The 22,625-nt window shown below is 40.0% G+C and overlaps 1 protein-coding gene across 8 annotated transcripts in view; it reads left to right on the top strand.

Moving 5' to 3' along the window:
- Positions 1-4,846: 4,846 nt before the first annotated feature.
- BBX (BBX high mobility group box domain containing) overlaps positions 4,847-22,625 on the top strand; it is a 295,180-nt gene continuing 277,401 nt past the window's right edge. For 6 of the 8 annotated variants that reach the window (XM_030801619.1, XM_003261768.4, XM_030801620.1 and 3 more), the window contains exons 1-2: positions 4,847-5,018; positions 8,230-8,301. The gene's annotated coding sequence lies outside the window, so the exon portion shown is untranslated. Of the gene's footprint in view, positions 5,019-6,010; positions 6,099-8,229; positions 8,302-22,625 lie in introns of those variants that run through there. The other 2 variants (XM_030801613.1, XM_030801612.1) reach the window with 2 other exon arrangements.

The raw sequence follows: 22,625 nt of genomic DNA, 5'->3' as shown, positions 1-22,625 counted from the left end.
AGAGAAAAAACGCTGAAGCTCAGCAAGGTCAAGTACAAGTCATAAATTGTTATGTAAGGCAGACCCTCATCATTGTAACTATCTGGAGTTTCAGTGCACAAAACAAGGCCTGTTTCAAAGAGTGATTTATTACAAGTTTGCTTTTTTAGGTGCTTAATAATGCCCACCCAATAAGATGTTTGCTTTATCCTGGGATCAGGCTGACATCTCTTTTATGTGCAGAGATGGTGGAGTTGGTAGAGTGTAGGCTAAAAGGAAATTGCAAACACTGGGCAAGTAAGTTGTAACAGGTTCCATAAACTTCATTTGATATAATAGTTAAGTCCTAGAATACTTTCTGTAAAGCATCTGTCATTGGTTTGTCTGTGTGGAAAGATAAACACGAATAATACTGATTGAATCTTCAGTACATTCCAGGCTGCTGCATTTTATATGTATTGTTTCAATTATGATTATTCCCATTTAATAAACAAGGAAACTGAGTCAGAGTGATTAAGGAATTTTCCCAAAGTTACCCAGCTAGAAAGTGGCACAATCAGGGCTGGGCACAGTGGCTCATGCCTGTAATCCCAGCACTTTGGGAGGCCGAGGCGGGAGGATCACGAGGTCAAGAGATGGAGACCATACTGGCCAACATGGTGAAATCCCGTCTCTACTAAAAATACAAAAATTAGCCGGGCATGGTGGCATGCGCCTGTAATCCCAGCTACTCAGGAGGCTGAGGCAGGAGAATCGCTTGAACCGGGGAGGCAGAGGTGGCAGTGAGCGGAGATTGTGCCACTGCACACCAGCCTGGAGACAGAGCAAGATTGTGTCTCAAAAAAAAAAAAAAAAAAAAAAAAAGTGGCAAAATCAGGATTTGTATTAGGATTGTATAAAGAAGTCATATATGAATAAAGAAATAAATTATGTGTAGGCATACATTTAAACAATATATACATTTGTTTATACACATTTAAACACACACTTAAATTTACTTTCCCAAAATTATTTTATGTCACAAAAAAACGGCCCATATAAAATAAAATTTAGAAAGCAGACAAAGCCATGAGAAGGAGAAGTACGATAATCATGTGAGTTTAGTCTGTGATTGGTCAACAGACATGAAAACAAGAAGGGAAAAGGGTCGTCCCTTTTTAATGCCATTTTGCCCAAGTAATCAACCATTGTTTTTATTTTCATAACCCTACATTATAAAAAGTAAGTAAACTCCATGAAAGCTATGATATTTTCTGATCATATTTTAAGTTGCGAGCATAACTAGCATTTAAAATTTCTTGGTATTTATTCTCAAATGAGGTAATAAACATTTTAAAAGTATTTCCAAAATGGTAAAATACTACATTAAAGTTAGCTCTAAGCCTCCTTTCCTTACTTAGCAGTGAGGCCCAACGGATCACACAGGAGAATGGAATTCTATTCTATCCCTTCTCCTAGGAGCAGGCAATTTTCCTTTTCCGGCATCTGACATGCACAAGAGCACATGGAACCCTCTCAATAAATATTCTGCCAAAGAATATTGAAAAATGGCTTATGCTGGAACATGACGCCCAATGGAAATACACTACCAATATATAATATGAGTTTTAAAAAGTGTCATTCTCTCAATCTGAAGGCCCTGTGGACCTACCAATTTTCTAGTAGTAGTAATGACTTATAGGAAGTCACTGCAATACACTTTATGCTCTTCTGCATCAGTCTTGGTCAGTTAGCACCTTGCACTCTCAGAGGTGTCCAAACTGGAATGCAAAGTCCTGGGGCATGTGCTAAGACTCTATCATAGGAATCCATGCTTCTATGGACTATAGAAGAAATTAAACTCTTATTTATTTTTTATCTCATGCTTTTAAATTTTGTTTTTGTAAATATATGATTTATAATAATAAATAATATATCTATGCAATGGTGCATTTTTTTTTCTTTTTTGGTAGAGATGGTGTCTCTCTATCTTGATCAGGTTGGTCTCAAACCGTTGGTCTTGAACTCCTGGCCTCAAGCAATCCTCCTGCCTTGGCCTTCCAAAGCGCTGGGATTACAGGTGTGAGCCACGATGCCTGGCCCAGTGGTGAATTTTTAATGTGTACGTGAATATATATATTGAGACTATATGCTCAAACATTTTACTGATAGCAATGTGTGATCTAAAAGTTTGAAGACCGAAGCTCTAAATAATTCTGCTAAGCTAAGTGTAATTCAACAAAAATATCTTGTGACCATAAAAATATGAAGAATGTTTTCCTATGGTTGGAGGTTGGGGATAAGAGTGGGGAGTAGGCTAGTCTTTTCTATTTTTCACAAAATAGTTCTATTAGCAAATGATGCACAACACTTCGCTCTGCAATTAAATATAGCTACTCCTGTTGACTTTTTTTCCTTTTCAAAAAGGAGCACAGTGAAATACTATGAAAGTTTTTTTGTTTTCCCTCCAATTCCCTCTTGCTTCTGAAGTTCATGATTTGGAGGGAAGGGTTGTCAAATTACTCAAAACCTGTGCTGAGTATTAAAAGTCCTCGGTTCAAGTTCCTTCTTCATTGTCATTCTGTGCAATATGGAGCAGGCTATATAACTTGTCCCTGACTCATTTCTTCTATGGGTAAACTAGAGATAATGATACTTAGCACTGACCTCAGAGCAGTGTAGTGTGGATAAAGAACATTTTGTTCCTTGTGTCAACTAAATGAAACTGCCATTAATATAACTTTTTTTTTTTTTTTTGAGACGGAGTCTCACCCTGTCTCCCAGGCAGGAGTGCAATGATGTGGTCTCGACTCACTGCAACCTCCACCTCCTGGGTTCTAGTGATTCTCCTGCCTCAGCCTCCCGCATAGCTGGGATTACAGGTGCCCACCGCCACGTTCGGCTAAATTTTGTATTTTTAGTAGAGATGGGGGTTTCACCATGTTGGTCAGGCTGGTCTCGAACTCCTGACCTTAGGTCATCCACCCACCTCCACCTCCCAAAGTGCTGGGATTACAGGCGTGAGCCACCGCGCCCGCCCCTAATATAAACTTTGATATTATCTGTTTAAAATGCTGTGATTGGCTGGGCACCGTGGCTCATGCCTGTAATCTCAACACTTTGGGAGGCCGAGGCAGGTGGATCACCTGAGGTCAGGAGTTCGAGACCAGCCTGACTAACATGGTGAAACCCCGTCTCTACAAAAATACAGAAATTAGCCGGGCATGATGGCAGGTGCCTGTAGTCCCAGCTTACTCGGGAGGCAGAGGCGGGAGAATCTCTTGAACCCGGGAGGTGGAGGTTGCAGTGAGCTGAGATCATGCACGCCATTGCACTCCAGCCTGGGCTACAGGGTGAGACTCCATCTCAAAAATAAAAAAAAAATAAATAAATAAAATGCTGTGATTTTTATATACTTTTCCTTTTAAAAATGATTTTTCTCAAAAAATAAACATCACATTTCTAAATACCACTTTGTTTTCTGAACTTTTTAAACTTTTCTGATTTTATTTCTCTTTCTCCCTCTTACACAGGAGTGCTCACACGCACACATACACTCTTTTAACAACTTTATGGATGCAAAAGAAAAACCTTTAGACAGCATCAAGGAACTAAAAGGGGAATTGAAGTAAGTTCCCTTAGTCAGGTTTTCTTTAAGTTTTAAAGCTACATACCTAGGCCATAAAATCGTAGTGTTTATGTAATCTACAAAATGTTTGTATTTAAGAATAATTCACCGACTCTTAAAACGGAAGGAACCCTAAGAAAACATCTAGGCCTAAGATGATGCCTGACCATAGTAGATGCTGAATAAACATTTAATTGAGGGAATCTGGAAAAGCTTCTTATTTTAATCTTAAAAATCAAAACCAAGTCTGAGCATTGGAGAGGTTAAGTAACTTGCTCAAGATTGCTCAGCTGGTTAAAGAGTTTAATCTACAATTTATTCCTTCTAATTTCCAGCTTTGACTTCTTTCCACCAACCTGTTGACTTATTTATATTGAAGTGTCTAATATAATCTGCCGAAGTTGCATCGTTGAAAAACAATCAGAAAGACCAGTCCGGAGGTTCATCATCTCCAAAAGTCATGCAACATATGATGTTCACATGAGATGTGAAATATGTAAAGAATCATATATTTTTATATATAATATGCAAAATGTAATCTTGTATATATTGAATCAAAGGTCTGTTTTGAAGGCTAAGGGTCAATAGCCAATCTTCCATGACTTATTTTACCTAATAGCACAGTTTGCATGTCCACACAGGTGATGGCAGTCCACTGACCAGTTAAAAGTTGTTCGGCTATTTCAGCAAAATGTTTATCTTTGTTTGTGTGTTGTTATATTGATTTTTTTGAATCTACCTACGAATGAGGCATTAACAACCTCAATGCATCAGAGTCCTGATAAACTTATCTTGCACTATTTTGGCCTATGTGATAGCTAACCCATTGACAAAAGAAATCCAAGGTGATAAAAGCCTTTCTTGGCCACTTGTTAGCCGGGTCAGGCTGTAAAATCGTAACACAATGCAGGCCTCTTCCATGGGGCACCAAAAGGCAGCGATGAAAAACCCCCTCACTTCCATATCCAGTGGAGTTGTAGTTTATTACCATAACCCTCCCAAGTCAAAAGGACACCAGTTTCAAGCCTTACAACTTGGTGCAGACAGGGGTTTTCCCCTTTACCCCACTCTGCTGGGCCTCTCTACCTGTCCTCTCCTACTGTCTACAGGTCCCGAACATTAGAAAATAGAAAATGTGATGATCTTTGTGTGTCTCTGTAAAATGTGTGTATGTGTGCGTGTGTTTGGGTGTAACAGGCCTCTTGTTTGGCTGCGCGGCCTGTCCGTCACGGCGCGGACCAATGGCAGGCTGCCTTATATAAAATGAGTGTTTTCAGTCTCTCCGGGTTGCATGTACTGTATGTGGAGCAGTGTACAGTGAAGCGGAGGCAGAGCGGCTCCGCGAGCTCCTCTCCACTTTCCCATAGAGAAACCCTGACTGGCCGCTGAGGGCTAGCTACACACACGCCCTCACGCCCGGCGAGCCCGCGAGGTAGGCGCCCCCCATCCCCAGCCCTCCCCGGGCGCACTCCCCTCACTTTCTGTTTTCCTACTCACTTGCGAGCTGCCGGGCTGCAGCCCCAAGGACTCCGCGGCAGGAGCAGCAGCGGCGGCGGCGGCGGCGGCAGCCGGTAGGGTGGACTTGAGGAAGACGGAGGGAACCCCGCGCGTCCGGAGCCTCCGCCAGCCGGCTCGCTCCCTGGGCACTTTCCCCCTCCGCCAAAACTTTGGGTCGGGAGAGGTCGGGGGCGAGGGTCGCGGCGGCCGCGCCGGCTGGGGCCGGGGGGCGGGGGGCGCGGAGGCAGTGCCCTACGAGCGGGAGGCTGGGGGCCGGGCTGGGGAGTAGTAGGCCAGCCGGTGCCAGGCTGCGTTTGCAACCAGCACCTCTCGGCACACAGGCAGCGCCGCCCGAGAGGGGCACGGGCGCCGGGGCGCGGGCTGGAGCGGCCCCAGGAAAACAACAACAGCCCTCACGCCGGCGGGCGGCTCGTGGCCGCCCGGGGAGCCCCAAACTTCATCTCGGCGAAAGTACGTGGAGCCCTGCCTGGTCTCGGCTGCCGGGGAGGTGGGGCCTGGGGAGCAGGGGCAGTGGAGGAAGGTACGAGGAGCCAGCCTTCGGTGGATTTATTGAACGTTTCGTGTGCGTTGGTGACCGGGAACAGCAGCCCAGTTGCTCGTTCATCTGGAGAGTTGGGATTTGGGTGTTCCGGCCCCGCAGATCAGTGCCCTCTCACCCCCACCCCTACCCAAATGCGCGGCGAGTAGAGAAAGTGCTGTTTTAGTGCCAGAGTAGCCTGGAGGAAGAATAGGGGGAGAGGGGGAAGAGGGCGAGGGAGAAGGGGAGAGAGAAGAGGGAGGGAAGGGGGGGGAGAGAGGGAGACAGAGAGAGAGGGAGAGAGAGAGAACGGGAGGGAAGAGAGGAGGGGGAAGAGGAGGAGGGAGGCTGTGTCAGGATTTTGCTTGAATGTGGGATTATGTTGTGTCAATAAGTTTAAGGTGGAGAGAGCGAGGCTGAGTGTGGTGGTGGAGGGGAGGAGGAAGGCCTTGGCCGTTTAAAGTCTTATTTCTGAAGGTAAGTTACGGCTTTGCCTGGTCGCGATGACAGAAAACTTGCAGATCCTTTATCCGGGGATGGGGTCGATGCCTCTAGAAAGAGCTCCCCAGCCCTCTTAAGCCACACTCGTGTTACACTGTTATTTGCTGCGATCCGGGTCGCTAGTAAATTACAGAAATCAGACTCGAGGTTTCTTTTCCTCCTGCACCTCGTCTCGCTCACTCACCCTCAGAAATTTATTATCATATTTTATTTATTTTTTGGTATTGTATGAAACTTAACGTAACTGAGACCGAACCCGAGTCCTGTAATTTAGAAGGACCCTGAATCCCAGAATCTGGAACACGTTTATGTGTGAAATAGCCGCGATCATTTCTGCTAAATGAGGAAGGTAAAACGAAACGATGCAAAAAGCTAAGACACAACATGTACGACAGAGGTGGGGGGGAGAGGGAGAGACAGAGAGAGAAGCTATTTTTTGCTTTCCTTTCTGTAGGAAGGAAAATAAAGCGTGCATTCCCCTTCCTTCCCGGTGTGTAGGGTCTAGTCAATATTTTAACTGTCTGTGGACAAATTAGTCCAGGTGGATCTTGTTGAAAAGTTTCGCGAGGTGGGGTGGAGGTGGGGGGGGCGCGAAGGGGAAGGTGGGTGGAGGTTGTGGGGGATGGGGACGGAGCGAGCTCTGCCTCTGCTAATGGTCATTGGCCTGGGGCTTTGAAACCATTGCCTGTCCTGCTAATGACACGTCCAGTTCTCTTCTCCCGGCCGCGGACGCCGGGCTGCCGTTCCCGGGGTGGCTGACTGGGACTGGGGTACTTTCCCCGCGCGGGGAGGGGCGTTCTTTGCCATCTCCTGGGGTTGCCCACTCGCGGCGTGGGGGCCCCCACGCGGCCCCCCGCCCCTGCGCGCCGCCGCCACCTCTGCTTGCGCGACTTTTGTAGGCAGCCAGCGGCCGAGGGGCGCGGGGGGTCCCCGGCGCGGACGTCCCCGTGCGGCCACCCCGCGTCCGGCCCCACGCGCTCTGCGCCGCGCGGTCCAAGCCCGGAATGGCAGCGCCGGGCCGGGCGCCGGCGGTGTCTCCCTGGGGGGCAGCGGAGGCAGAGGCAGTGGCGGCGGGATCTTCGCCGGGGCCCGCGGGAGGAGGAGGAGGAGAGGGAGAAGGAGGAGGGGAAGAAGGAGGAAGAGGAGGAGAGGGAGGCGTTTTCTGCCCAGACCGCCGCCAGTTCGAGCAGGCACGGGCACGGGGACACCCCACTCGTTGCTCCTCCGTTATGGAAAGGTGTTTAGCAGACTTTTACGCCCGGAGTGTGGTATTTGCACTTCATTTTTTCCTCCCCCCTCTTTCCCAAAGCAAGATGGACTCTATTCCCTTTCTCTTTCTCCCTCTGCCTCTGCCTCTGTCTTGTCAGCCTTTAAGATCGACATTTTGTACTAAGATGCAAACTTGATGGTGACCAGCAACAAAGCCGGGGTGGGATCCCTCGCTCTCTTCCTCTCTCCTTGTTTCCTAGCTCCCCCCACCCTGACCTCGCAGACCTGGTGGCCCTGCACTTGCCGCTGTGGGCTTTGGCGAATGTGTTTTCCCCGGTCGGTTCCTATCTCCAATCTGGGGATTGTGACCCGGGCTGGGTGTTTGGGAGACGGCAGTGGCCGCCCAGGTCTGAAAGGCTGAGGGCTTCGATACCTGGACCCGCTGCCGCCGCGGTGGCACCTCCCGCCGGCTCCTGGGCAAGGCGAGGCTCGGGCTTGCCTATCGATCCCTATGATTTGGTTACTGGTGTATTTGTCCTGGGGGCGGTGATCACTTGTGCAAGTTGATGAATGATCGCGGTGTGGGTTTTGCGTTTGCAGAATGGATCAACTTTCTGCTTTGTACATATGGGGAGTAGGAAGCGAGGGTGCTGGAGATACTCTAGAATGCTAGTTGGGTTGCCCCCCAGCCTCTGCCCTTTCAATACGGGGAGCTTCTTTGCTTTCTGTTCCCACAGTTCTCCAGTGTGGGGGGGGGTGGTAGAGAAAGGGGAGGGGTTAGTGGGAGCTGGACTCCTGGGTTTTGGTACCCTTTCTTCATAGATGTTACAGGACTTGGGACTGTACTATTGTAAAGCCCTACCATACTGATGATGTACCTTTATTTGATACTTTATAGGTCACTATCATATGACAAAGGCTTTGCCGCAGTTCATCTTCCTCCCTGTGTACTTTCCATTTGCCTTCCTGGGTAAGTATGCAAACTGTTCATACAGGGAAGCAGGATGACAATTAGTAATGACATAAGGGTCTTTATTGTTCACATAGGAAGATGCTTTATTGGGGTTACAGCACCCCAGAAACCTTGTCTCACTGAGTTTCCCACAGCATAAGTCAGTTTATGATTCTTAGTGTTTAGAATTCAGCTGTGGGTTATTAAGATAGTAAATGTTCATTTTGTGTTTACAAGTAATTGTTTCAAAACTTATTCGCAAATAGGCATTTTAATTTATAATGAAATTTTACATAGCGTTGAAGGTCTAGTAAATTTAATGCTAGACAATACTATAGGAAGAGTGCAGTGTATGAGTGGAGAGAATTATTAAAAACCCAAGGAAGCATTGTGCAGAAGGCCTCTCTAATTATAGTGACTGACATTTGCTTACTCTCTCTCAAGTTCTCTTTCTTGAGTAACCTGTGGTGTTTGTAACAGTTACTTTTGGGGTGGGGAAAGGTGGGGTTGGCAGTGCAGTAAATCTAGCGTTTAGTGCACTAGTTTGATTCAAAATTGATCATAATTTCTTTTAAAATTTACATGTTTGGAGAAATTAGGAACAATTCGGTAGCCTGTAAATTTAATAAACAGTGACTTTGAGATCTATTGTTAAGTGCCTTTTTCAGATATATGACTCCCAAGTGGAAAAATCTGCAAAATATGTGTGGGACAGTAAGTGTGTGGAAAATTTGTGAGAGTTAACAGTGTGGGTAAGAACTGAGGGTTTACAGAGCATTTGAAAGCAGCACAGTGAGCCTAATCTGCAGAAAACCACCTTGTAAGTTTGCCCCTCCATTGTAAAGGAACACCCCAGGTACTCTGAGTTGTTGATGTTTGGAAACTAGTACTAAATTGCGTAAATCAGCTGTAGTGCTTTGTAATATTACCAAAGTGAATTTAGAGATTGTATTTTCTGAATGAAAATGAACTTGAACTTACTTTTCTGTGAAAGAAAATTTAGAGACCTCATCTGTGGTGTTTCCTGGATTGCTGACGTAATGTGTACATTAACAAAATTATTGTCTTTGTATTAAGAGTATAAAACTGTTGTCTTAGTATTGAGTTAGAGGACTAGACCTTTCTGGTAGTGTCCATCTGGTAACAAAATATACTTTCGTGTTATTGAAGACTTTAGATAATATCTGTATAAGTTTTGCATTGAACATGTAGACAATCTAGAGAACTTTAGATAATCTATATATGTTTTGCATCGAACATTTTTTATGGAATATAAATATTGCATTACTGCTGATAATTAGGTGGTTTGTTCAATGAGAGAGCTCAGAATACGTCACATACATAGCAGGCTAATGGGAGTGGTCAAAATGAGAAGGTTCTATAAGGTGAATTTAGTGCACACTAAAATACATGGATTTCATTGTCTTTGAGTTTTTTTTAAAGCTTGTTTGAAAAGTTTCATTTTTGGCAAGAGTATTCAAAATGCATTCCTGATTACTAAAGAACACCACATTTATACTGTTAGGCAGATTATTTTGTTCATTGCAGCAAACTTTTAATATTCCTTCCCCATGGAAATGTATTTGACCAATTCAGAAATTAATGTGAGAGGTTAGTAATGTTGAGAATAAAAGTCTGATAAGTTCTTGTATTTCTTTGAGATATCAAGTGACTGCTTCATTAAAACAATATTTTCAAGAACAGCCTTGGACTTTGAAGTCAGTGAAGTAGTTCTGATAGTGTAAATCTTGTAATAGTGATCTAAAAAAAGTCATTTTGACAATGAATTGCCAGTTATTGGCATCTAAAATGTATCTATTAGATTTGAGGCTTACTTATCAAAATAAGAATTTAAAGAAGTTTTTGCTTCTCCATTTCTAAGTGTTTTCAAACTTCCCATTTTATTATTCTGCATGTCTCTGTTAGGTTCTGAAACTGAAGCCCTAATTTGCATTTCACATTTAATGCTAGCTATTGAAAAGGTGGCTCATCTATATTGTTTCCTAGTGTTACCTCTTTGGAGGTACTCTGGCAGTTTTAGGAAAAATCTTTCTCTAGAGACATAGATGTTTTTTAAAATTTGCAATTTTTGAAGCATTAAGAAAATGTATCTTGATCTTTGTATCCATTTTTTTGTTCAAGGCATATGAGTTTTTGAGATAGCCGTGCTTTGAACATATTTTGAAAATGGTATATGTAGCACCTTTGACCTTTGATCTTATAGATCTGATTTTTATACCTAATCCATTAAAACAGATTCATGTAGACATTGAATTTAGAACATATCTTTGAATGAAAATGGGGATGCACATATGATTACGATTGGCCTGTGCTGTAAGTAACTACATAGTTGAAAAGTTTTCTGTATGTTGTAAAAATAAATAGGTCTGAAGATGTTGTGCAACTCATGAAAGTCTAACTCAGTAGCTAAAGTATTTATAAAACCATACTTTTCAGTAAAATTACAGGCAATTTTTAATTATTAGTCATTAGTCAGCCTAATAACAGTATATGTTTTCTTACATTTCATAAAGAACATGAGTAAAAGCAAGGGATATATTTTTAAGTAGATCTTGTCATGAATTTCAATTACTTTTATATTAGAAATCTTTAATAGAAATAATAAAGGCTTCACAACTCTATACTACTAAAAAAAAAATCTTTTTGAAAACAGTTCCATTACAGATGTGCCTTTTTGCTGTACTACAGGAAGTCCCTGAAATTATTATTAGTGTCTTACAAAAGTATATAAATGTTTACAATTGTTACATCAAATGCTCCAAATTACTAAATATAGGCATTAATTTTAACATATGTCATTACCACCAACGTAGCATACCTGTGCTTTAAGATTTAACCTTAAGCAGGTGCTTAACTTAAGAGGAAGATGCTTTTCTTGAACTTGTACCTTGAAGTCCATCTCATTGTTTAACATTTCACCACTGAGGATACATTTTGAAATGGGCCTGAGTGGTATCTCTCCTGTATTTTTTGTCAGATTCCTTCTTGTCGCTATGAAATGAAAACAAACTCAGCTTTACTAAAGACATTGTAATCTTACTGCTTTGTTTTTATCATGTGTCCCAGGGAAATCAGATGCAGGCAGTCCTTAGTACACTGAGCAACACTGCTATGAAGAGAATAGGTAAAGAGAAAGACTGAGACCGAATGGAGGCTCTTCCAGCTTGAAGATTCTGTGACTGTCATTCAGTCACTGGGTGTTGTACTACCTCAAGGGTAGTCATCACATACTGTGTCTAATTGTCGATATTTCTGTATTTTAAGTCATACCTGTGGAAAGCACTTTTTGATTACAACTGCGCTCAATGTTCATATGTGATATTATCCTTTAGAAGGCAATTATATTTCCTTGAAATGCCAGTACATCATTTTAAAACTGTACAGATATACCCAGAAAATCCTCATGTATTAATGGGGATTGTTTTCCTTTTTTTTTTCCTTTCAAGGAAACAGGTAAGAATTGAAATAAGTGCCAATTATGTGAGAGAATGCAAAAGAAGCAAGCCAGTAAAGAATTTCATCTAAAAGTATATATGAATAGAAGATGAGAGAATGAAAGACTTAAAAGATTAATTGTAGACCCTGAAGCATTGATATTACCAAATGTACCAAAATGTAAACTTAATAAGTTAAAATATGTAAGTTCGAGAATCTAGGTAGTGAAATAACTTCAGATAATGAGAAGGTTTGTATAAAATGCAAAGTAACAGGCTAGGTTTGTTTGGTGGCTCACACCGGTAAACCCAGCACTTTGGGAGGCGGAGGCAAATGGATCACCTGAGGTCAGAAGTTTGAGACCAGCCTGGCCAACATGGTGAAACCTTGTCTTTACTAAAAATACAAAAATTAGTCAGGTGTATTGGCGGGCACCTGTAATCCCAGCTACTTGGGAGGCTGAGGCAGGAGAATCCCTTGAACCTGGAGGTTGCAATGAGCTGAGATTGCGCCACAGCACTCCAGCCTGGGGGACAGAGCAAGACTCTGTCTCCAAAACAAAACAAAAAACAAAACAGAAGAATACAAAGTAACAATTAATGAGAATGAATTGGATTTTATGAAATCTTAAAAAATTAAAAATATTTTAAAATGTTGATTAAATAATTAAACCAATGGTTAAACATGGTCCTCGGATAAAAAGTTCAGGGAATAAAACAAACTCCTGGAACGGAATAACTGAACTCCTAAAAGGAACATACAAGGTTGCATTTTTTGTAATAGGAATAATTAAATAAAAGGCCAATAACCTACTTTAGAGGAGAAATAAGAATGGGGATAAAAATTATTCAAAACAGCTGTATTTCTCAAATACTTTTGACTGAGGTGTATTATAAAAAATACCTTTAACATCCCAATCCACATAAAAGAACCGAAACAAGTTTCCTGAAACAGGACAAAGTGCAGTGCCCTCTGATATTTTCTATTCCTAACTAGTCTTTATAAATCCAATCTGTTTCAAGCCATTTTATTAAACAAAAAATACTAGGTATTATCTACCAAATTGATTTCATGACTTATAGTTTGAAAAACACTGGCCTAGAGTGCCTGCTTGCCTTCTTAGAAATGGAGGTGTCTAGGCCTCATCCTTTGATATTCTCATTCAGTGTTTCTGGGGTGGGGCCATGGAATTTAGATTTTAGCACATATAGCAGGTGATTCTAAAGCAAGTAGGTGGTCCTCCAGCTGACTTTGAGAAACCTTGATACGAAGGACAGATGGCCTAAGATTGGATGGGAGTCATGTTCTGAATGTGGGGCTGAAGTTCATTGACTTATGAGGTGTCTTGCATCTTCACCATTCTTTGGCTGTATTTCAGTCAGCATGTTTGCAATACTGAGAAGGTCCTCATCACTCTCTGTAGGTGCTCCTGTAGTAGAAGCTGTAGTACAAGGAACAGAGGCCGTACCACCAAAGAGCTCTAGGTTCCACTCCTGCTGCCTCTATTGCTTATTAGTTGCGGGACTCTGAGCATGTTACCTCACATCCCTTAAACTTTCATTCTCATATGTGCACAATGGGTATGGTAATATTTACCGTGCAATAATATGGGGATTACACAAGACAGTAATGAATGTAGGACCTTATTCACAGTTAGCACTCAATATATAGTCTCTGTTTTTGTAATTACATCTCATCTCACCCTATCCTCCACTGTTTGAAATTTCTGAAAGCCTTCTAGTTTTTTTTTTTTTCTCTAAAGTGATTCTCACCTCTAGTTATCATGAAACATTGGTATGTTTTTAACTAGACATGAGATGCTGGACAAGTAATCTGTTAGGGAAGGAAATAATAAGAGTAACCAGAAGGAGAAAAGCCAAGCACAGCTGAGGCATGCCACAGTAAAGTACAGTGCTCCTTCAGGTTTGGGGAATGATTTTCCCACCTCTTTAAAAAAGTAGAGTATGGGATGAGAGAACAGCTCTTTTCATATTTCAAGGTAGTTCTCCCTTGTCAGCACAGGGCATTCTCTCTGGTGACTTACAGCTATTAGAATGTCTTAGAGTATCAGTTCTCAAACTTTCTTCCATCAAGACACGTGTAATCCCAGCCCTATGGGAGGCTGAGGAAGGAGGATTGCTTGAGCTTAGGAGTTTAAGACTAGCCTGGGCAACATAGTGAAACCTTGCTTCTACTGAAAATAAAAACAAATTAGCTGGGGGTGGTGGTGTGTGCCTGTAGTCCCAGCTACTTGGAGGCTGAGGTGGGAGGATCACTTGAGCCCGCACGGTCGAGGCTGCAGTGAGCTGTGATCATGCCACCGCACTCCAGCCTGGGTGAAAGAGCAATGTCCTGTCTCAAAAAAAAAAAAAAAACAAAAACACGTGACCAATGTTTACATATGGGACATTATGATTTCCCCCTGGTTAACAGACAGATAAATTATGCTGTGAGTTTTATAGGTAGTTCACAGTGTGATAAAGCCACTCCTTTTTAAAAAAAAGTTGAGAAAGGCATATCAAATTGCAAGCGAGAATGGTGTTATAATGAAAACTTTGAATATACTTAATATACACATGGAATATTGTAAATTGTACTTTAATTGTTCTAATTGGGGCACTCCTCACAAACAATTAAAACTCATCCTTGTGTCAAGGCATGGAGATTGAGAAGTGTTACATATGTAGTGCTTAACAAATTACATTGCACAAAATAGGCACTTGAAAAGAGGGGCAAGCTAAGGAGAAGATAAATGGGGAATACATTAAATCCCTGAAATCTCAAACAATGTGAAAACCAAAAGCTAGAGAAATGTACAGAAAGTACAGAAGACTACAGGTATCAGGGTTTTCAAACGGTACTGTTGTACTCAAATACACATTGACACAAAAATTTAAGTAGTCTCAACAATCACTAAATTTGTTTGAATAAATCAAAATTAAGTGACTTTGGCATTTCCTAATTTTTAAGGTTATATTTGCCAGGAACATCTTCCCACTTTGCTAAATTTTAATTTGCCATACACTTTTGATCTCCGGTAAATTAATAAGCTCTATGTATTTTGAAAATGCCTTTGGACTTTGATGTAGTAGTATTGGAAATAGATTCACAATCTTTTATCTAAAAAGCTCTGAAAAACTAAAAGTTTTTTTTTTCCTTCAAAAGTGTGGCATCAAAACTCATTTGGTAGCAAAACCTAATCCAGACTGTCATGGGATTGTTTAAAGTAGTTTTCAAGCCTGCTTAGAATATTCACATATTTTGCTGGAAATAATAATATTGATTAATTGTGAGGTATTATCCTAGATCTAGCTAGGAATGTTATATAATATGTGCTATAGGTACCATTTTGCCTTTTTAAACCCCACAAAAATCTGAATCCTGAAGCATATCAGGACCTAAGGGTTTTAAATAAGGGATTGTGATCCTATTGCATTAACTTCCTTGGTTGGTAAAGTGAAATTCTCTGATGTTCCTAACCACCTAACCCAATGAAAAATTATTTTGCTAACTTTGATCACTGATCATTGAACAATTTAAGTTCCTTGCCAGCTAACAAATGATGAAAGATTTTTTAACATTATATATTACCTCAATCAAACTGTCTGCTGAAACCCTGTGGCTCCAAATGTACAGGTGTAAGGCATAAGGATATAAAGTCAGGTAAGCAAAATGGTAGTCATTGACATCATTTGTACCATAAAAGTTGAGCCAAGTTAAAGGCTTCTGGGTAAGGAAAGCTTAAACCCATGCAGAACCTGGTTAGTTCACATTTCATTGAACCTCTTATATTCCATTTTGACGTGATGATTCCTTTGTTGTTGTTTTTAGTTTTATTAAACAGACACACACTAAAATCAGCATAACATTTGAAACCTCTACCATGTTGAAAAATGTTTCTTATGTAATGTTGAACAAAATTCAGGCTACTTTCATTAATGGTTTATTGTTATTAGAGGTTGTATTTCCTTTATTATACTGCTACCTGCACATTTTTTTTCCCATCTATCAGGAAAATAAAAATAGAAAGTGTTTTCTGTAATTTAGTCTGTTCTCAGGTGAGAACGTTTTCAGGTTATATTGTTTTATAGAGGTTCTAGATACCGTTATTTTCAATAATTAATTATGAAATGTTCAGATCTTGCCTTTTAATTTCCTATAAAACTACTTTAGAAAAATGAAAAATATGTCATGGGGAGGAGTCTATATGGCACTCTAGGAATAAAGTAATAGCTTTATCTGATTTGTTATGGTAAGACTTAAGTCAGTCTTCATTTGATATAGACTGGAACTGTTAATGCTAAGGAATTGTTTATTGATAGGACTTTCATTGTTTATTTACATGACTACATTCCTTGGTGTAGGAAAGCCACAGATTAATTCAGAGGGAGTCTTATTAGCAATGCTGATTCTTTTAATATTAAAAATGCTGACTTGTTTTTCAGCTTTTGGTGCACCTCTCAAAACTCACCCAAGTGTAGAGTTCTCATGGACTGCAGAGGGAATGTGGTGGAGCATGGAACAAAATGAGAAAATAATTCTTTACATCCAGCTGTCAGACTTTGATTATCTTTTGAGTTACTGAAATTATCATTTTCTTTCTTACCTCCCAGGTTTCCCTTCCTTCCTTTCCCTCCCTCCTTCTCTTCTTCTTCCTCTCTCTCATCTCTTTTTTTCTCTCCCAGTCTATTATATTTGGTAATGTGCATCTGTGATACTGCATAGAAATATTTTAGAATGGGAATAAGGAGTTGAGCTTTCCTTTTTTAAAACACCTTTGTTTGAGTTTAAAGATCGATTTGTAGTTTTTGAGTCCTTTTGGTATTTATCACTGTCTATATAAAAAATTGCTGATAAATGAGCTTGAGACTTATACACATCCCTACATATGAAAGTGTCAGTTAGGAACCTTTAGCAGGGCTCTGTGAAATAAAGGCACCTGTTGTTTTTAAGAAATAATGGAAATAAACTGCTTATCCAAACATTTTCAATTTTAGGTTGATAGAATGACTACACAGTTTCATTTAAACTTCAGGAAAGTTGAATGCAGTTTTTAGATGTTTCCCAAAGAGTATTTTACACTGGAGGAAGGGAGAAAGATAGCCTGGACTAAGGGCTGCCTTATGAGGCCCAGTTTTGTTTTTATTACTTTATTTTTCACAACAACTTTCTGATGATAAATACTTGATTTTAATGACAAGGAAACTAAATCTTAGGTTGAATAACTTTTCTGAGGTCACACAGCTGGTAAGTGATCATGCCAGGCTTAGACTGCCTGTCTGCAGTGCCACAATGTCCTGAGGCTTTTTCTCTATTTACCTGCCATTAGGGCCACATTCCAAGAAGTTAAAAATGAAAGGTTTGGGATAACTTTTAGCCAAGAATTCTCCCCAATTTTTTTTTCTCCTAGAAGAGAAGTCTTCATTTTCAAGTAATAAGGTTGAAACTCTGTACTTTATCACTTGTAAGGAAAGTTACGTGAAAAAGTCTCCGACCTGGGGCTTGTAAATTTTCATCTGTAAGATCATTGTCAAAAACTAAGCCTTTGTTTATAAACTTAGTATATAATTGATGTTTAGTCAGCTTTCTTTCTAGTTGGTATATCTAGTATAGAAATGTCTATGGCAGCTGTTATTTTTAATATTTATGAATTCCTCTGGTATATCAGTAGAAATTATTTGTTCTTTCATGAGAAGTTGAGTTTTCCTAGCTGAATATTCTATATCATTTGTGCTCTGGTCCTTTTTTCCTTTTTTTTTTCTTTTTTTGAGGCAGAGTCTCACTCTGTCGCCCAGGCTGGAGTGCAGTGGCACAATCTCTGCTCACTGCAACCTCTGCCTTCTGGGTTCAAGCGATTCTTGTGCCTCAGCATCCCAAGTAGCTGAGATTACAGGTGCGGGTCACCATGCCCGTCTACTTTTTGTATTAATATTTTTAGGAGAGACAAGGTTTTGCCATGTTGGCCAGGCAGGTCTTCAACTCCTGGCCTCAAGTGATCCACCTGCCTCAGCCTCCGAAAGTGCTGGGATTATAGGTGTGAGCCACCACGCCCAGCCTGTACTTTGTACTTTTAAATACTTAATCAGTGAATATATTTTACTAAGAAATTAACAGTATAACATGCATAATGTTATAAAATGTTTACTCTGACATTTGCTTTGAAAGGCAGTTCCATGTTAGTGGAAAAATTAATAAGCAGATTCATGGCCTTCGAGTGCCTGATCAAACATGAATCAGATATAGGGTCAGTCAGCAGTTCTAATTCATCAGTTTAGGAAGTGATTTAAGGGTGCTTTTAATTTTACCTGAGGAACTTATTTCTGCTGTGCTAAGTGGAAGAGATTTCATAAATTACACTTTTGTATACGAGTAGCGAAACATTTCGAAAATACAGCATAACATTTGCTTTTTGGTACTAAGAGCCCTATTCATCTGAAATTAAAATCTTTTATCTTTGCAAATTCAGCAAAGTCAGAGCCTAATTCAGATATGGAAGATTAAAAGTTTGTCTTTTTTTTTAACTGGCTTTTCTTTTTCCCTGATCCATGAAACATGGAAATAGGGTGTCTGTCTATTTTAGCAAAGTAGCTTTTGTGGATGATGATCTTACTAAGAGTGTGCTCTTCTTGCATTGTTTTAGCTGAACAATGGTTTTCCGAAGGTGCTGGTCTTTTGTTTGTTGTGTTTCATTCCCCGCCCCCCAAAAAACACCATTGACATTGGTTGGTAAACTGAAATAAGTTTAAACTTTATGTCATTTGACACCTTTCTTTCTGCTTGTTTTCTTGGGTGATATTCGAAGAACATTTTCCAAATTAAGTAATTAGGTCAAATGTTGGTAAGGCTAGGGTAGCAGAAACTATACCAGTTTTTTCAACATTCATCGACTGAGTGCCTACAGAATGTTGGTGCTTGACCTAGACTTCGGAGATATAAAGATGAATATGGAACAACCCTTGTCCACAAAGCAAACATGTTCTACTGGCTGGAAAAGGCTAGTCAATGTAAATATCTATCATATAAATTAATCTGTGCTAATTGTTTTAATAGATATGGTATGAAATAGTGCTGAGTAAATATCTGAAAAACTGGCCAGTTCCAGCATAGGAGCTAGACCTTGAAATATGGGATGAGTTTCTTACTGTGGCCCTGTGTTTGCCCATTAAGTTTGTAGAACTAATTTGGCCTAAGCATTATAGTGAATTTTTAAAAATCAGACTTCTAACAATAAGTTCATTTTTATTTAAATAGTTCATCCTTTTGGCTTCTGGTATTTTAAAAGGCCACTGACATTTTTTGGATAAAGATTTAACTTATATTAAAATTATATTTCAGTCAAGTGTTTTGGACTTCCATTTTATTTATTGCTATTAACGTCACCATATGTAAAGACAACATGATTGATTGAACCAAAGAGAATTGTTCAGCTATATAACATCTGAAAGAGCATTCTACATATACCAAATAATGTTAAAAGCGCACTTAATAGATAGTAAGTTTGAGCTAGATGTACAGGGGTCCAAACATATGCCAATAAAAATATTACAAACTACTGTAGCTGACAGTTTTAGTTAAATAAATTATACTAATTGGGAGTATATTAATAAGAGTTCTAGCCCAACATGGGATTCCAAAAAGGGGAAAATGTGTTTTCCTATCTTGAGGACTAATAGACTACAAATTATGCTCAAAGTTTCCATCAAGCAGTTTTTAGGTTTTCCAGGATGTCTTCAACCTGTGCTTACAGTTGTGTTTTCTCTCGTGGTTTAGTAAGCCATGGCCTGGAGAACACCCGTGAGTTTGGTCCGTCTTCTCTTTTATGCATAGTGATCTAGGTCTGGTCTTTCATTCATGATTTTTGTGTTTGTTATACCTCAGAATGTATGTGTTTTAACTCAGTTTAATTTGTGGCCCTTATTTGACTGGTCACTTCTGGACATCAGCCCAGTTTAGATTAAAACTTTGTTTCTGAAATATTGTGCTCAGTGTTCCAGATGCCAGTGTACTTTAATAACAAATACGTTCATATGTGAAATCATAAAGAAGAAGCTGACCTGGGAAGAATTTGTTCAAAGCTCATATCAGTAATAACCCCAATGTTTACATTAAAGCAGCAAAGAGAAACAGAGACACGTGGAATAGTAACTGTGAGTCTTTCTTCCATTCTTTGTCTTGGGGCTGTTTGACATCATGCAAGCATAGCCATTTGGATCTTGTTATGTGCCAGTCTTCATGGTAATAAGAACTTCTTTTTAAGTTTTGTATGTGGACATGCATTCTTATCTCATTGGGTGCAATACATGCTTAGACCCAGAGAACGTGTTCAGATTGTCATAAGACTAGGTTTTTTTTTTTATGTTAATAATTTTCTACAGATAATCTCTGCATGAGTGATGCAAATTTGTACAAGTTTTTTTGTAGTTTTCTGAAAAGTCTTGAGGAATGGGATCACACATGAGCACAGAGTTATACGTTTGAGGACCTGGTCTCACGTATATGGTGATGTGTTTACTGCATAAGGAACTGTGATCATGAATCAGTTGTTGTTTCTTTTTCTTTAATTTTTAAAAAATGTGACCTTACATGGTCATTTCTGATCTATATATTTCAAAAACAGCTAGATGGCTTTTAAGTCTAGTATATCCTTAAGAACTAGGATGATCCGTACTTTTCTTCATTAAATAGATATTTTTCTGAAAAGTTTTGACTTAGTTTTTCAAATAGAACTATATATATATTTTTGATATACTATAATTTCAGAATGCCTCATATTTATTTTTAATTGATCTTCAATTAGCAGTGGCTATTGGTTTTACAGATGGAAGCTTTAATATTCCCAGGTCTCTATATTAACTAATCAATGGTCTATAAAGTATACATAATAGAGCTTTGAAAAGCATCACAGGAACACAGTACTAATCATTGTGTGAAGAGGAATCATCTTTTTTTTATTTTTTTTATTTTTTAGGCAAGGTCTTACTCTCTTGCCCCAGCTAAAGTGCAGTGGTGTAATCATAGCTCAGTGTAGCCTCAAACTCCTGGGCTCAAGTGATCCTCTCGCCTTAGCTTCCAAGCTGGGACCACAGGAACATGCCACCACACCTGGCCAATTTTTATTATTTATTATTTTTTAGTAGAGATGGGGTCTCACCATGTTGCTCAGGCTGGTCTTCAACTCCTGGGCTCAAGTGATCCTCTTTCCTCGGCCTCTCAAAGTGCTGAGATTACAGGTGTGAGGCACTGCACCTGTCCAGAACAATGTTTAGTAAAGCAATAATGTTGCTTTATCATAATAATGTCCTTTATCATAACTGTTTGGTAATTCTGGGTTCAATATATTGAATTATCTTAATTTTTTGCAACATATAATTATTGAGGACCCATAATGTATAAAGCTGGGTTAGGAGTTCTGGAGCTTGGGGAATAAAAAGGCAGCAGCTCTGGTCTCAGGATATTTCTAGTATAGTAGTGACATATATATACCAAATGTGAAATAGAAAGTAAACATGCCATAATATCTATGAGATGCAGGGATGGTGAGTATAGGGTGATGGGTGATTAGGGAGGGAAAATTGGGATGGAATTGAACTTCGAGCTTTGGTTGTATAACTAGATGTCTAGGAATCCCGGCAAAATGCTTACTTAATCTATCAGAGAGAAAGTGGACCCAGCGGAGGGCCCAGGCTAACCCCACCTGGGCCAAACAACTCACCCCAAATGTGTGATTATCCAAGTCAATGACCTTCCAGACTTTTAAAATGCTATTCTCCTCAGTTTAAGAATTTGAGCATGTGTTCCTTGATATGTATACATTTCTTTATAAATTATATATACTAGGCTATTAATATAGTATGTGGATGTCGAAATATAAATAGCTTAGAAATTGAAAAAGATAAGATAAATTGAATATAAATAAAAATTTAATATTTTCCTGTCACTCACTCCAACTGGACTATCCTGTTCATGTTTTTGAGAATCTCACTTTGGAGACCACTGGTCATTATTGAGCAGTGTCACACAAAGTTTAGGTAAGTTTCATGAGACCTGGGACTTTTGTTTTGTTCACTGCTTTATCTCTAGCACCTAGGACATGGTAAGAGCTCAACAGATACTATTAAATGAGTATGTAAAATTAGGCTGGTTGATAGGGATGAGAACAGTCTAGCTCAGCATGGGGATCTGGTAAGAAGTGGGACAATTTTTGTTCACTGTTTTATCTCCTATGCCTATAAAAGTACCTGCCAAATAGTAGGGATTCAGGATATATTAGTTGGACAGTGTTTATGTAGTTCAGCATGAGGGATCTGGCAGAGGCCATAGATTTATAGACATGAAAAGTTAAGTTCTAGAAGCTCCGCTAAAGCAGTACAGCATATAGAGATAGGCTAACTATGGGTAGGCAGAAAGATACAGCCCATGGGGGTCAAAGTGTTAGCAAGAACATTTCTGAGGAATGGCTTTGGTGACTTCATATCTTAAAGCACAAATTGTGACCATCTTAAGCAGTAAGATCTGGATCTTGTCTTTGTATCCCGAGTCCTAGGATGCAGTATGGTAGGTGTCTAATAAATTTTTTGTCGAATCGAATTACTCTGTTTTATACTAATACTATGTACTGGGTGTAGGAGGCCCTGAGCCTGCTGGAGTGGATCAGCATCAGGATCAGAGGCCTGTAAATGAATCCTGCTTCGAATGAAGCAAAGCCAGTGATTCTGGAATTATGTCATATGTAGATAATGAATTTAAGCCCTGGCAGTGTTGCCTGTATAGAGGTACTCTAGTGACCAAAACTGCCAAATCACATTATGTGTATATTTATTTAAAGGTTGCTATTAACGTACTTTTATTAACCTATTACCCATCAAGAATGTGGAGTTTATGATTGA

This window comes from Nomascus leucogenys, chromosome 21 (assembly GCF_006542625.1).
Source record: "Nomascus leucogenys isolate Asia chromosome 21, Asia_NLE_v1, whole genome shotgun sequence".
Taxonomy (NCBI): domain Eukaryota; kingdom Metazoa; phylum Chordata; class Mammalia; order Primates; family Hylobatidae; genus Nomascus; species Nomascus leucogenys.
Note: the sequence above shows the minus strand (reverse complement) of the source record. Positions and strands in the feature narration are given on the sequence as shown.